Here is an 11967-nt window from a genome sequence, read left to right as displayed (position 1 = left end):
AATTAAAATGAACCCTGTTGAAAGCTTGAGTTATTAATGCTTCTAGCTTGTATTGTGATGGTTCTCATAAATGCAATTTTTATGTATTCATTTATTATGTGTCAGAATGCTGAAAATGCCTGTGACCGTCAACTCTGCCTCTCTCAACTTTGTTGAGATTGGCCTGCCAGTCTTCACACGAGCAGCTCCCTATGTATATTTTTCTTTCTTCATTGTTTCTATGTGTGCCTAATTCCCTCCTTGGTTACCAAAACCTTTAAACTCCCTTAAATTGTGTGCTTGCGCTCTAACATTAAGCCTCTTCTGGTTGGAAGCATCCCTGCTCAATGTGGGGCTCCTCTTGAAAACACTACAAATGTTGATCCTTGCTCATATTATTAATTAGCAATAATTAGCAAGCCAATATTCTGAGTATTTCGGCTACAATATGGGAGGCATGAAATATATATAGCTTTTCTCTCTCTCTCTCTCTCTCTCTCTCTCTCTCTCTCTCTCTCTCTCTCTCTCTCTCTCTAACATATGTGCGGTATTATCGCTCACATTACCGCAAAAAAACAAACAAACTTGAAATATAAAAATTTTCGTACGCGATAAATATTGCGGCAAAGTTGGCGGTAATGGTTTAGCGGTAATTGATGCGGTAATGGATGTGGTAATATTTTCACAAATATTACCGCGTGCTTTGCTGCAACAGTATCCGCACATATTACCGCGTCAGGCTTATCGCGAGCATTACCGCGAAGGGATTTATTATAAAAAAACAGATGACCGTTTGGATTGTCTTTTGCAGGACCATCCAAAAAGTCATCTATTTTTTTATTTATTTTAGTTATTTTACAAAATTATTATTAATTACAACAAATATCACAATTGGACAATACATTGAGCCAAAAAAAAATTGATAATTTCATTTACATAAGTGGAATTACAATCGGGGGAGGTATTGAGCCAAAAAATGATAGGTATGGCATTTACATAAAGGGCAAAAAAAGCCCGTGTGTACAAAATAGAGTATGGTCATGTGGGATAGGGCAAACGGGGTCCGCGTATACAAAATAGAGGATGCTCATGGGGGAGTTGGTGGCATTTCATGTGGAACTCCTTGACTCTGCAAAACCATAAAAAAGAAACAATTAACACTTCGTTATTTAATATTTGATATAAAATCAACAATTTGATTATTTAGATAAGATTAAACTTACATGTTGCAGACATCTGCACGCATTTTCGAACTCCTCTCGAGAGATCATTTGATTTTCAAACAACCAACACCAAGTTTGATACTCGGTATGGTTCTCTCTATATCTCTGCACTTCTCTGGTCGGGCGACTCATGGTAATGTTATACTGACAAAAAATAGCAACCAACTAATTAAATGAAAAACATTAGATTTTTTACAATAAAACTAATATTTTTACTTACATATTTGTCTTTCCAAGCCGTTTTTCCTCCCAAACCATAATGCGTAGGAGTCTGATGGGATCTGGCCTCAACTTGATGCGTATACATCCTCGCACCGGTTGCCCTTTCGTCCTCTTTCTCGTCCATCGCGGTCTCCCACTCCACATCATGGACATTTCTTGGCCGATAGCTATGCTCTGGAGACTCCATTGTCTTCTTTGCCGCTCTCTTCACACTAGATTTTTTGTTCTTCAGAAATGTTTTGACATGCTCTTGCAACCATTGCCTTGAGGATTGTTGCCCCTCAAGGTTGGGGAAACGCATGTGCATGGTTGTCTCTATATATGTGAGGTTGTAGGGATCTTGCTGATCAAATTTAAGAAAACATTTGATATATGTGGAGTGGATTAATTGGTTGACGTGTGTGCGGAATCTCCTGTTCTGTGCTGTCCCGAGATTCACCATACCTCCTCTATGAACATGGTAGTATAACCCGCGAGCATCTGGTGAAGGCATGTCATGGTCCTCATCTTCTACTGGAGCAGGAGCGGTGACTGTGGAGGAGAATCTATAGTACCCCCCCCCCCCCCCCCCCCCCCCCCCCTAAAACAACAACTAGCTCCGCTCCCTCGTCGAGATCGACCGGCGCTAGCGCGTGAGCTGCCCTGACACTGACTGCCAGAAGAGGGCCGATGTGAATCTGGGACAGAAGGTGGGATAGATGATGGATAGTTGGACGCCCGTGGCATCGGACCCTGTGGCGTCGCACCCAACGGCATCGCACCCTGGGGCATTGGACCCTGTGAAGGAAAAGTTGAACCTGGAGCTGTAGCTAGAAAACTCTGCAGGTATGGAGTGCCACCAGTAAGAGTAGAGACCTCTGATAATCCAAAAGCTGCTAGCTGCACCGGTGAATAGCGCTGTGTAAGGGTCTGCTGTGAACCTAACCTCTCAGCCTGAAGATGCAATGCCCTCTCCACATCTGGATCGGTCACAGGTACGGCAGTGGACCCACCTAGAGCGTCCCGAAACCAGCCGAACCCTGATGATGACTGCTGAGGCGACGGTTGTGAAAGAGTATCCAATGTTGAAAGAATCCAATGTGGAAAGAATCCAATCTATAAAAGAGTCTTGCAAAGCTTTGAGTGCTAATAAGATATTAGTGTGTGTATTGACTAATAAGAGATTATTGTGTTTATGATTAGTGTGATCGATTGCGTGATCACTTGGACGGTCATTGGGGCCTAATACGTTACCTACGACTTAATCATGGAGGTATGTTTCTGTTTTTGTGTTGATTGTTGTTTAATTTAACATAATTAGTGTGTGTTTTAGTGTTGGTTTGTTTAATTGGCTTGTGCACACACTAATTAGTGTGTGTTAACATACACTAATTAGTGTGTGCATTGGCTTGTGTAATTGGCTTGTGCACACACTAATTATTGTGTGTTAACACACACTAATTAGTGTGTGCATTGGCTTGTGCACACACTAATTAGTGTGTGTTAACACACATTAATTAGTGTGTGCATTGGCTTGTGTAATTGGCTTGTGCACACACTAATTAGTGTGTGTTGACACACACTAATTAGTGTGTGCATTAGATTGTGCACACACTAATTAGTGTGTTAAAACACACTAATTAGTGTGTGCATTAGTTTGTGCACACACTAATTAGTGTATGCATTGGCGTGAATAATTGGCTTGTTTAATTGGCTTGTGCACACACTATTTAGTGTGTGTTAACATACACTAATTAGTGTGTGCATTGGCTTGTGCACACACTAATGCACATTGGCCAATGCACACACTAATGCACATTGGCCGATGCACACACTAATCACATACACTAAATAATGTGTGTATTGGCCAATCCAATTGACCAATGCACACACTAATCCAAAACTAATTAATGTCTGCATTGACCAATCACATTGGCCAATGCACACACTAATAGCACACTAATTAGTGTGTACATTGACCAATCACATTGGTCAATGCACACACTAATCACACACAAATTAGTGTGTGTTAATGAGCACTAATTAGTGTGTGCATTGACCAATCACATTGGCCAATGCACACACTAATTAGTGTGTGAATTGACCAACCCCATTGGCCAATGCACACACTAATTAGTGTGTGCATTGGCCAACCCCATTGGCCAATGCACACACTAATAACACACTAATTAGTGTGTGCATTGGCCAATCACATTGCTCAATGCACACACTAATAGAACACTAATTAGTGTGTACATTGACCAATCACATTGGTCAATGCACACACTAATCACACACTAATTAGTGTGTGCATTGACCAATCACATTGTCCAATGCACACACTAATAACACATTAATTAGTGTGTGCATTGACCAATCACATTGGTCAATGCACACACTAATTAGCGTGTGTTAACACACACTAATTAGTGTGTGCATGGCCAATCCCAAATTTAACATATTAGGTTATGCAAGTAATAAAATCTAACAAGTTTAGATTTTGCAAGTAACTAATAATTAACAAATTTAAGTTTTGGTGTGTCTTTACTTACACTAATTAGTGTGTGTAAAGAACACATGCACTAATTAGTGTGTAAAGAATGTACACATGCATTAATTAGTGTGTGTAATTAGTGTGTGTGTGTGTATGCATGTGTATGAGTGTATGCATGTGTGTATGCGTGTGTGTATGCATGTGTGTGTATGCGTGTGAAAAAATCAAAAAACATAACAACAAAACTTACATGGAATTGAAGCGCTTGTTGGGAGAGGGTAGGAGAGTGGAAGAGTAGAGATGGTGGAGAGTAGAAGAGTAGAGATGGAGGGAGAGCTCAAGGTTGTGAGGTTCGCGCTCTCGGCTTCTGTGGAGAAGACGATGAAATTCGAATTTTAGGGCTTTGAACTTCGCGGGGCACGCGGGTGCCCCTATTTATAAAAAAATTTGAAATTTGATTTTCCGCTCCTATTACCGCGAGCATTACCGCGTCTCTTACCGCAAACATTACCGCGGCGCAAATTCGGGCCAAATAAACAGATGGCCACGTTCTGACATTATTACTATTGATCCTCACAATCTATTGGTACTATGTTTTTTATAAAATATATATAAAATGAAAGTATTTCTAGTACTTTGAAATTGACATTTTTACCTAAATGGTTAATTTTTACTTTTTACTGATATTTTATTAACATTCTTTGGTAATTTGATTTTAATTAGTATATGTAATTTATTAATGTAGGTTGCTTGGGATGATTTTGGCCCGTCCACTGAACCGGATAGATCACGGTGGTTGGCCGAGCGATTACCATGCCCATACGTGCGGTGCAAATGCGCCATTGCTCGACTTCGACGGATATGATTGAGCCATTTAGAAGATTATGGACTATGGGACGATCCTCGCAAGCATGCACGGATGGAAACAAACGATCCGCGAATTGTTGCGGCTATTGACGTCACCCCACATTGGCGTGTGGTTGGTGGAGGAGGGGAAAGGAGGGTGGAAGAGAGCATGCGCCAGGAATCCATTAGAGAGGGAGGAAGCACATCAAATCAGCCAAGTACTGCTTCTCCCTCTTATCCGAGTGACCACATCCCATCTCCTTACGTGGATGCAAAAGACGACCATTTGAATAGAATGGTTGAGGATCTCTTTGCACGAGAGGAGGAGCATGAACCAGAGTGTGCATGCGAAGAAGCTTCTGAGCAAACGAGGAGTGAGCTACTCGATTCGGCACACACCGCACTATATGATAGATGCTCTTACTCCATTTTAAGGGCTTCTCTCGAAGTCCTTAACCTTCAGGCGATGTTTGGATGGAGCAATGCTAGTGTCGATGCACTTTTGAGGTATGTTTACAGATTGTGAAGGATGCTTGTGGAGTGCATAAATTAGCTTCTAATGTACTTTCTTCTTGTGATAGGTTGCTACGAAAGATGCTGCCAGCTGGCAATCACATGCCAGAGAACAGACGAAAAGCCCGCAAAGTGGTGACTGCATTAGGGATGGATTATGATCGCATTCATGCTTGCGTGAACGATTGTGTGCTCTTTTATAATGAGCATGCCGATTGTGACACATGTCCATCGTGCGGGGAGCCTAGGTTCAAAGAAGAAATGAAGAGCAACAGAATTCCACGTAAAGTTTTGAGGCATTTTCCACTCATCCCTCGCATCCAACACATGTTTAGATCGAAGGGTACGAGCGAGCTTTTGAGTTGGCATGCAAAAAACCGCTCCACAGATGGTATTATGAGAGTGCCAGCTGACTCACCAGCGTGGAAGCACATGGAGGACACATTGTCAGAGTTTAGGGATGAGCCTCGTCACTTGAGGATTGGGTTAGCTAGTGATGGAGTGAATCCATTTGGGCACCGCTCTACTTCATGGAGCACTTGGCCGGTGGTTGTTGTAAACTACAATATTCCGCCTTGGGAGGCAACAAAAAAGGGAAACATTTTACTATCACTTCTCATTCCAGGAAAGCACAAGGTAAAAAACATGGATGTATATCTACAGCCTCTTATTGATGAGCTTCAAGAACTATGGAGAGGCATAGATGTCATTGACATTTCACGGCCACCATGAGACCGCAGTGCCGTCATCAAGTGCATCCTCATGTGGACCATGCATGATTACCCTGGATTTGGAGAGGTATCTGGTAAGTATGCACATGTTAATTGTACTCTTTGCTTTAGGTTTATCGTCTCATGTGTAACGTTTGTTTATCTCTTGGTAGGATTGGCAACATCTGGACATAGTGCGTGTCCCACTTGTGGCCCTTCCCTTGTGACAGAGAGACCTCCTCTTCTTGGGAAGGTGATCTATCCCAACAACCATCGCTTCCTACCTCCTTCACATCGTAGATATGCTCCCCCTATCAATGGAGTGCAGCCGTTCCATTGGAACATGGCTGATTAGGCGAAGCATTGGGAGGAGCATCATGGTACCTCACCGCCTCCCAATGGGTTGCCAAAGGGTATGTCGAGGTACTCAATCTTCTTGTCGCTCCCCTATTGGGCTTCGTTGAAAATTCAGCACTTATTGGACCCTATGCATGTATTGAAAAATATTGGGCATGTTATATGGGATCACATAATTGGCAAGAAGGATTCATTGGGTGCTAGGGAAGATTTAAGAACCATTAGACGTCTCCCCCCTTGAGCCACGCCCCGCATGGGGGAGCGGGGAAAGATGATTCTCCCAAAAGCACCTGGATAATGTCAAAGGCAGACCAAGAGCGGACAAAGCAAGTTATTTCACAAAAACCAAAAAGGGTGGCTCCACTCAATTGTATGGATTGAAATCCCATGATTGGCATAAAATCCTTAAGGTAAGAGTAGAACAATTTGTGGTGTCTATGTGTCCTTATATATAGGTTGACATTCACTAAGATGTTTTATTGCTTGTAGTTTGTACTTCCCATAACTATTAGTGGTTATGGGGACACTAAGGTGAAGGTTGCAATATTCAAAGTGGGTGAGATTGTGAGGTAATGGGTTTTTTTCAAGTACTATATCATGTTGTGCATGCAGGAACTTTGGAATTTTTTTTCATCTACTATATAACGTTTGCCCTGTAGATTTGTGAGCTCCAAGGAGATAGAAGTAGAAGCCATACCAGTAGCCCATCAGCTAGCAGTAGAGGCAGTGTGTGCTATTGAGGATGCATTCCCACGTACAATCCTTGTTAGCCAAATACACCTATTGCTTCACCTTGTTGAGGAGATTGCCATTTGTGGGGTGGTTCACTCTAGATGTATGTTCTTCTTGGAGAGATTCTTGAAGACTTTAAAGGATTTTGTTAGATTGAGGTCACAACCGGAGGTATGCAAAATAAATACAATATAGATAGCATTTAAACGCTATGGAGTTACTAATAAAAATATGTGGTTTTAATGTTTTCAGGCGAGCATGGCAGAAGGTTGGGTGGTGCAAGAGGCATTTGTGTATGTCTCACAGTATCTCATCACAGTGGATCCATCATTGCCTCGTCTGTGGAGTGAAGAAGAGGATCCTAGGAAGCACTCAACCATTCCCAGTGGAAAAGGCTCACTCTTGGTCATGGATAGAGAGTTTCATGCCATAGTCAACAACTACTGTTTACTCAATGCCACTATCATGACCAAATGGGTCAATATGTACTTGGAAGCCCGCGCAGCTAGAGAAAGGGATAGAGATGCATGGAAGAGGTCCCATGGAGGTAGACGTGCACCTCATTTTCCTAAAGAGCTTGCAAAATATCCTGACTTGATTCAAGTAAAGTGGATCCATAATGCCATGACCAATGCCAAAGCACAAGGAGAACAAATAAGCCCTAAAGAATGGGAGTATGCGCGAGGATGCTTGCGCAAGGTGAGTGTGTATATGTCATGTATGCATGTATGCAAATCACTTAATGAAATGCGATGTAACCTCTTATGCATTGTGATTGTAGGGTCTCATTTTCAACTCCATTTGGTCCGAAGGCCGACATTTTCGCACCCGCAAGATAGATGAGCGTCGGACCACTAATGATTGTGGCGTGATGGGAAACTTTGACACAACAACAGATGAGGTCAGATATTGTGGTACTATAGAGAGAATAATCAAAGTGGATTTCAGATCTTTCCACAAAATCCTCTTTGAGTGTCGATGGTTTCATTATGGTGGATTCCACCTAATTCCATCGGGGAAAAACTGACAACTTGGTGTATCCTAGTAGTTGCGAGCAGGTAATTTAGGCTATGTGCAATTAACTTAAATTAAAAATTTAAGTTATGTATATCAGCTTATTCTTAGTGTGTGACATACAGGTCTTTTATGTGCCATGTATATTTCAAAGAAGACTTTGGTATGTCATTCCAGTCACGCCGCGGGGTAGATCTATCTTTGCAGAGACGGACATTGAGCCAGTAATTGATCCCATCATACCATCACCACAAGATGCAGAGGAAGATGTAGTAGAAGTTGAAGAAGGTCAGCCAAGCCTTGCAAAGAGTCATCTTGAGGAGGAGGAAGAGGGAGAAAGCAATGATGATTCTACAGGAGGTGATGGAGAGGAGGAAGAATCTCTAAATTTGTTTATTGATTTGAATACTATGGGTCTAAATATGGATCCTAGTGCTTGTAGAGATCTTATACAAGATGAGAATTAAAAAAACTCTCCATTCTTTCACTTGGTGTAGTATATGATTAATTTGCAAATGTTTCGTTATGTGCTTATGAATAGTATTTGTAATGGTTTTGTTGTGAGTTCAATGATTTATGTATAGAATTTTTAGAGTGAAAGAGAGATTAAGTGAAGTGAGCAAGCATTCTGGAGAGTGTAGGAGTTGTATTGAATTTAAATGGAAACCCGCGGGAGAGGGAGGGGGAAGGGGGTCCAGCTTGTCTTAGCGGTACTGTTTGCGGCAATAATCGCGGATATTTGCGCGGTAATATGTGCGGTAAAGTGTCGCTTCTGCATCAAAACGATTCTCTCTCCTCATTTTGAATTCCTCTCTCTTGTTTTGCGTAATGGCCCGCGGTAAACACCACGATCTCTCATAGTGTCTCACATACATACTATATAATGTGTGCGTGTGTGTTTCAATGGGCTTTTTTTATTACTTGAAGATAGGGACATAGGCTCGGTTCACAGTAAGCGGCAGCAGGGAATCGGAGCCTGCTGCCAGCGAATCAGAGCCCTGCACGTCAACCTCCTTGTTCACATAGCGCCGCGGAAACTCTGGAAAAAGGTGCCAGTTCCCTGCAGCAATCGTGCGTTTCACTTTCGGAACAAACCCCCCCCCCCCCCCCCCCCCCCCCCCCCCCTTCTTGTCCATCTTCTCTTCCACCCTCTACGTATGCTACTTTTTCATTTTGTAGGTCCTTTTTTAAATTAAACAAATTGTTTTTTTGTCTTCTTTCGTTGCTTTCACCCATCCCTTAACACTAGGTTGGTAATGGGACACTTTTATGTCCTGTTAAGTGACCATTTTCCTTGAATTATGTGAAGGGTTTCAAAATGGATTTTAAGGTTCTATCTGTCTAGAAAGTTGTCTCATGAGCTGAAAAAAACTCGACATTTTTTTGGAATATCAATTCCATCTTTAACCTTGTCCTTGCACAACATTTCACAACCTAAACTGTGTGAAAAAACGGGTCCTGTTTTTGGCTTTTTTCAACTTTTTGCAACTATCCCACTCTAGAATTCATGTTTGTGAGGTCTATAATGCTAGAGAACTATCTTTAGTAGTCCTCAACATGTCCTGATGCTTCTAAGGAGAAATAAATGTTAAAGTTGTAAGTTATGACCAGATTACAAAAATTGTTAAATCCTGTTTTTTAGCCAATTTTAGCTCTTCTATGATTTTTTTGGTGGCTTTCATGATATCCAAATGCAGTTTTGATTTTCTATGTCGCATATTGTAACATAAAGCTAATATTCCTTGAGTTTTGGGGCACCTAATACCCTATTTTTCATAGTAGACAACGATGGTTGATTTTTTCAATTATAGAAGAAAACGAAACATTCTAGTATATCAAGTATAGCTTTTTCAATATTGTTAGTTTCTTGTGACAAATACATGTATTTTGTAGGTAGTAACCACATCTAGTCATAAGGATCAAATTTGGCTAGATATTGAATAGTTTCTATGGGATTCTACAACTCATAATATTGAACCCAATTTTTTCATGTTTGCTGTATTTAGCACTTTATCTTTGTCCCCAAGATTCCCCTTGGTTTGGTAAGAGATGTATTATTCTTTTGACATGCTCCATGGCTCCTTATGAACCTAAAGGACAATAGGGAACTAAGAAAACATGCATATATTATTTGTATTGAGCGTGGCTATAGAAACTTTGATGATAGGTTTGCAGAATGGTAAAAGTTTAACTTTTTTGTACCTATTTCTTTTGGCAAAACAAAAAATAGTGAGTGAGAAGGAATCATATGTTCTAATCGCCAACCCATTGAAGTTAACTAGGGAATTTATCTCAAGTCCTACAAAAATCCCTAATCTTATTTTTATGCAACAAATCGTAAGAAATGACTGTTTTGATGAAAATGTATTGGTCCATCAACTTTGGAGGCTTGGTGTGACCAAAAGATGAGAAATTTTACAAGTTTCTTATTTTTTTCATGTGTAGTAGGCCTTGAACTATAACCTCATGAAAGGATTTGACAAAATGAGTGGATCTACTATGGTTTTGGAGGTTTTTTTCAAAACCTTGAAAGGACACTTTTATGTTCTGTTAGGTTACCAACCTAGTGTTAAAGTTCACACTGGGCGGCGGTAGGAACCACCCTTTCTCTCTTCCACCCTCCTCACTGTGAACTTTTAGCGGTGGAAGAGCGAATAATCCATGTCCTCGACCCGGAACATGGCGTTCTGGAGGTTATCTTCCGTCGTGTTGATGTGAACCCACCCATAGATTCCCAAAAGTGACGTGTTACAATTATGAGTAGATAGGCAGAATTTGTGTTGTGTGTGTGTGTGTGTGTGTGTGTGTGTGTGTGTGTGTGAGAGAGAGAGAGAGAGAGAGAGAGAGAGAGAGAGAGAGAGAGTAGCACATAAAGCATTGTTATCTTTAGGAGGTTACATATGCAACTATGCATATGTTGCAAGAGGCCTTGCATTGTTGCATGTAAAACAATCATTTGTGACCATGCAAGAGAGAATTTTTCCGAAAGTATGCATCGAGTGATTAATGCCTTAGCCATTGCATTTCGACCATAAAGTGACACACCTAAACATTATTGCTTGGTGCTTGTTGGCAATTGTCAAGGGGCGTTCTTGAGAAGGATCCATCTCACTTGGTGCAGTGGGAGTGATCCTATGCCAACATGCTAACCATAGTGGCTGACAAATCTTCCTCTTTGGAAGTGTAGGTGGCTTAATTAATACTAACTCTTTCCCTATTTCTAATAGGCGATATCTTCCTAGATTCCTCTTTTGTATCCCAATCAAAGAAGAGCTCAATGTAAAACCCCAATGTATCATAGCTTGCAATTGAACTTAGCTACACATAGGTGAACTTTGAAACGTTTGCACTAACACAGTAGCCTGACAGAGTTGTGGCAATCGAGTTGATATCTATACTACTAAAAGAAATTGTTCCATAGGTTGTGCTTAGTCCTCTTTTTGGCCTGTCCAAAGGGCTAAGGCCATAGTGATGTGTTCCCTTTTTGTTAGTGAAAAATCTTATGTATTTTTAAAAATGCACAAATTTTATTATTGTTTTATTGGTGGATAAAGATAGTGGACATTTATTACGTTGAAGATATCCGAAGAATCATGTACTTGGAGCCTTGTGAGCTTTTTAGAATTAAATGCCCTGCACAAAAATGATGTTCCTTTGATGTCTCACATGCCTTGTGGGTAGGTCTTGTGGTTTTTTCTTCTTGTTAATTCACTCACATTTTATTGCTCGTCCTATTAAGGAGCGTGCTAGAGGCTTTCAGGTTTGGTTCTCTCCCTTTTTTTTTTTCAAAACTCACAATTGTGAGTGAATTATATTGATCATCTCAAAAAATTACAAGAACTTGCCATGCTTGTGCCGAGCCATGACACCATCCAGAGACCAAACTTACATCAGCTAT

This window comes from Adiantum capillus-veneris, chromosome 2, assembly GCF_014529385.1.
Source record: "Adiantum capillus-veneris isolate H3 chromosome 2, ASM1452938v2, whole genome shotgun sequence".
NCBI classification, from domain to species: Eukaryota; Viridiplantae; Streptophyta; class Polypodiopsida; order Polypodiales; family Pteridaceae; genus Adiantum; species Adiantum capillus-veneris.
This window is presented reverse-complemented; position numbering follows the sequence as displayed.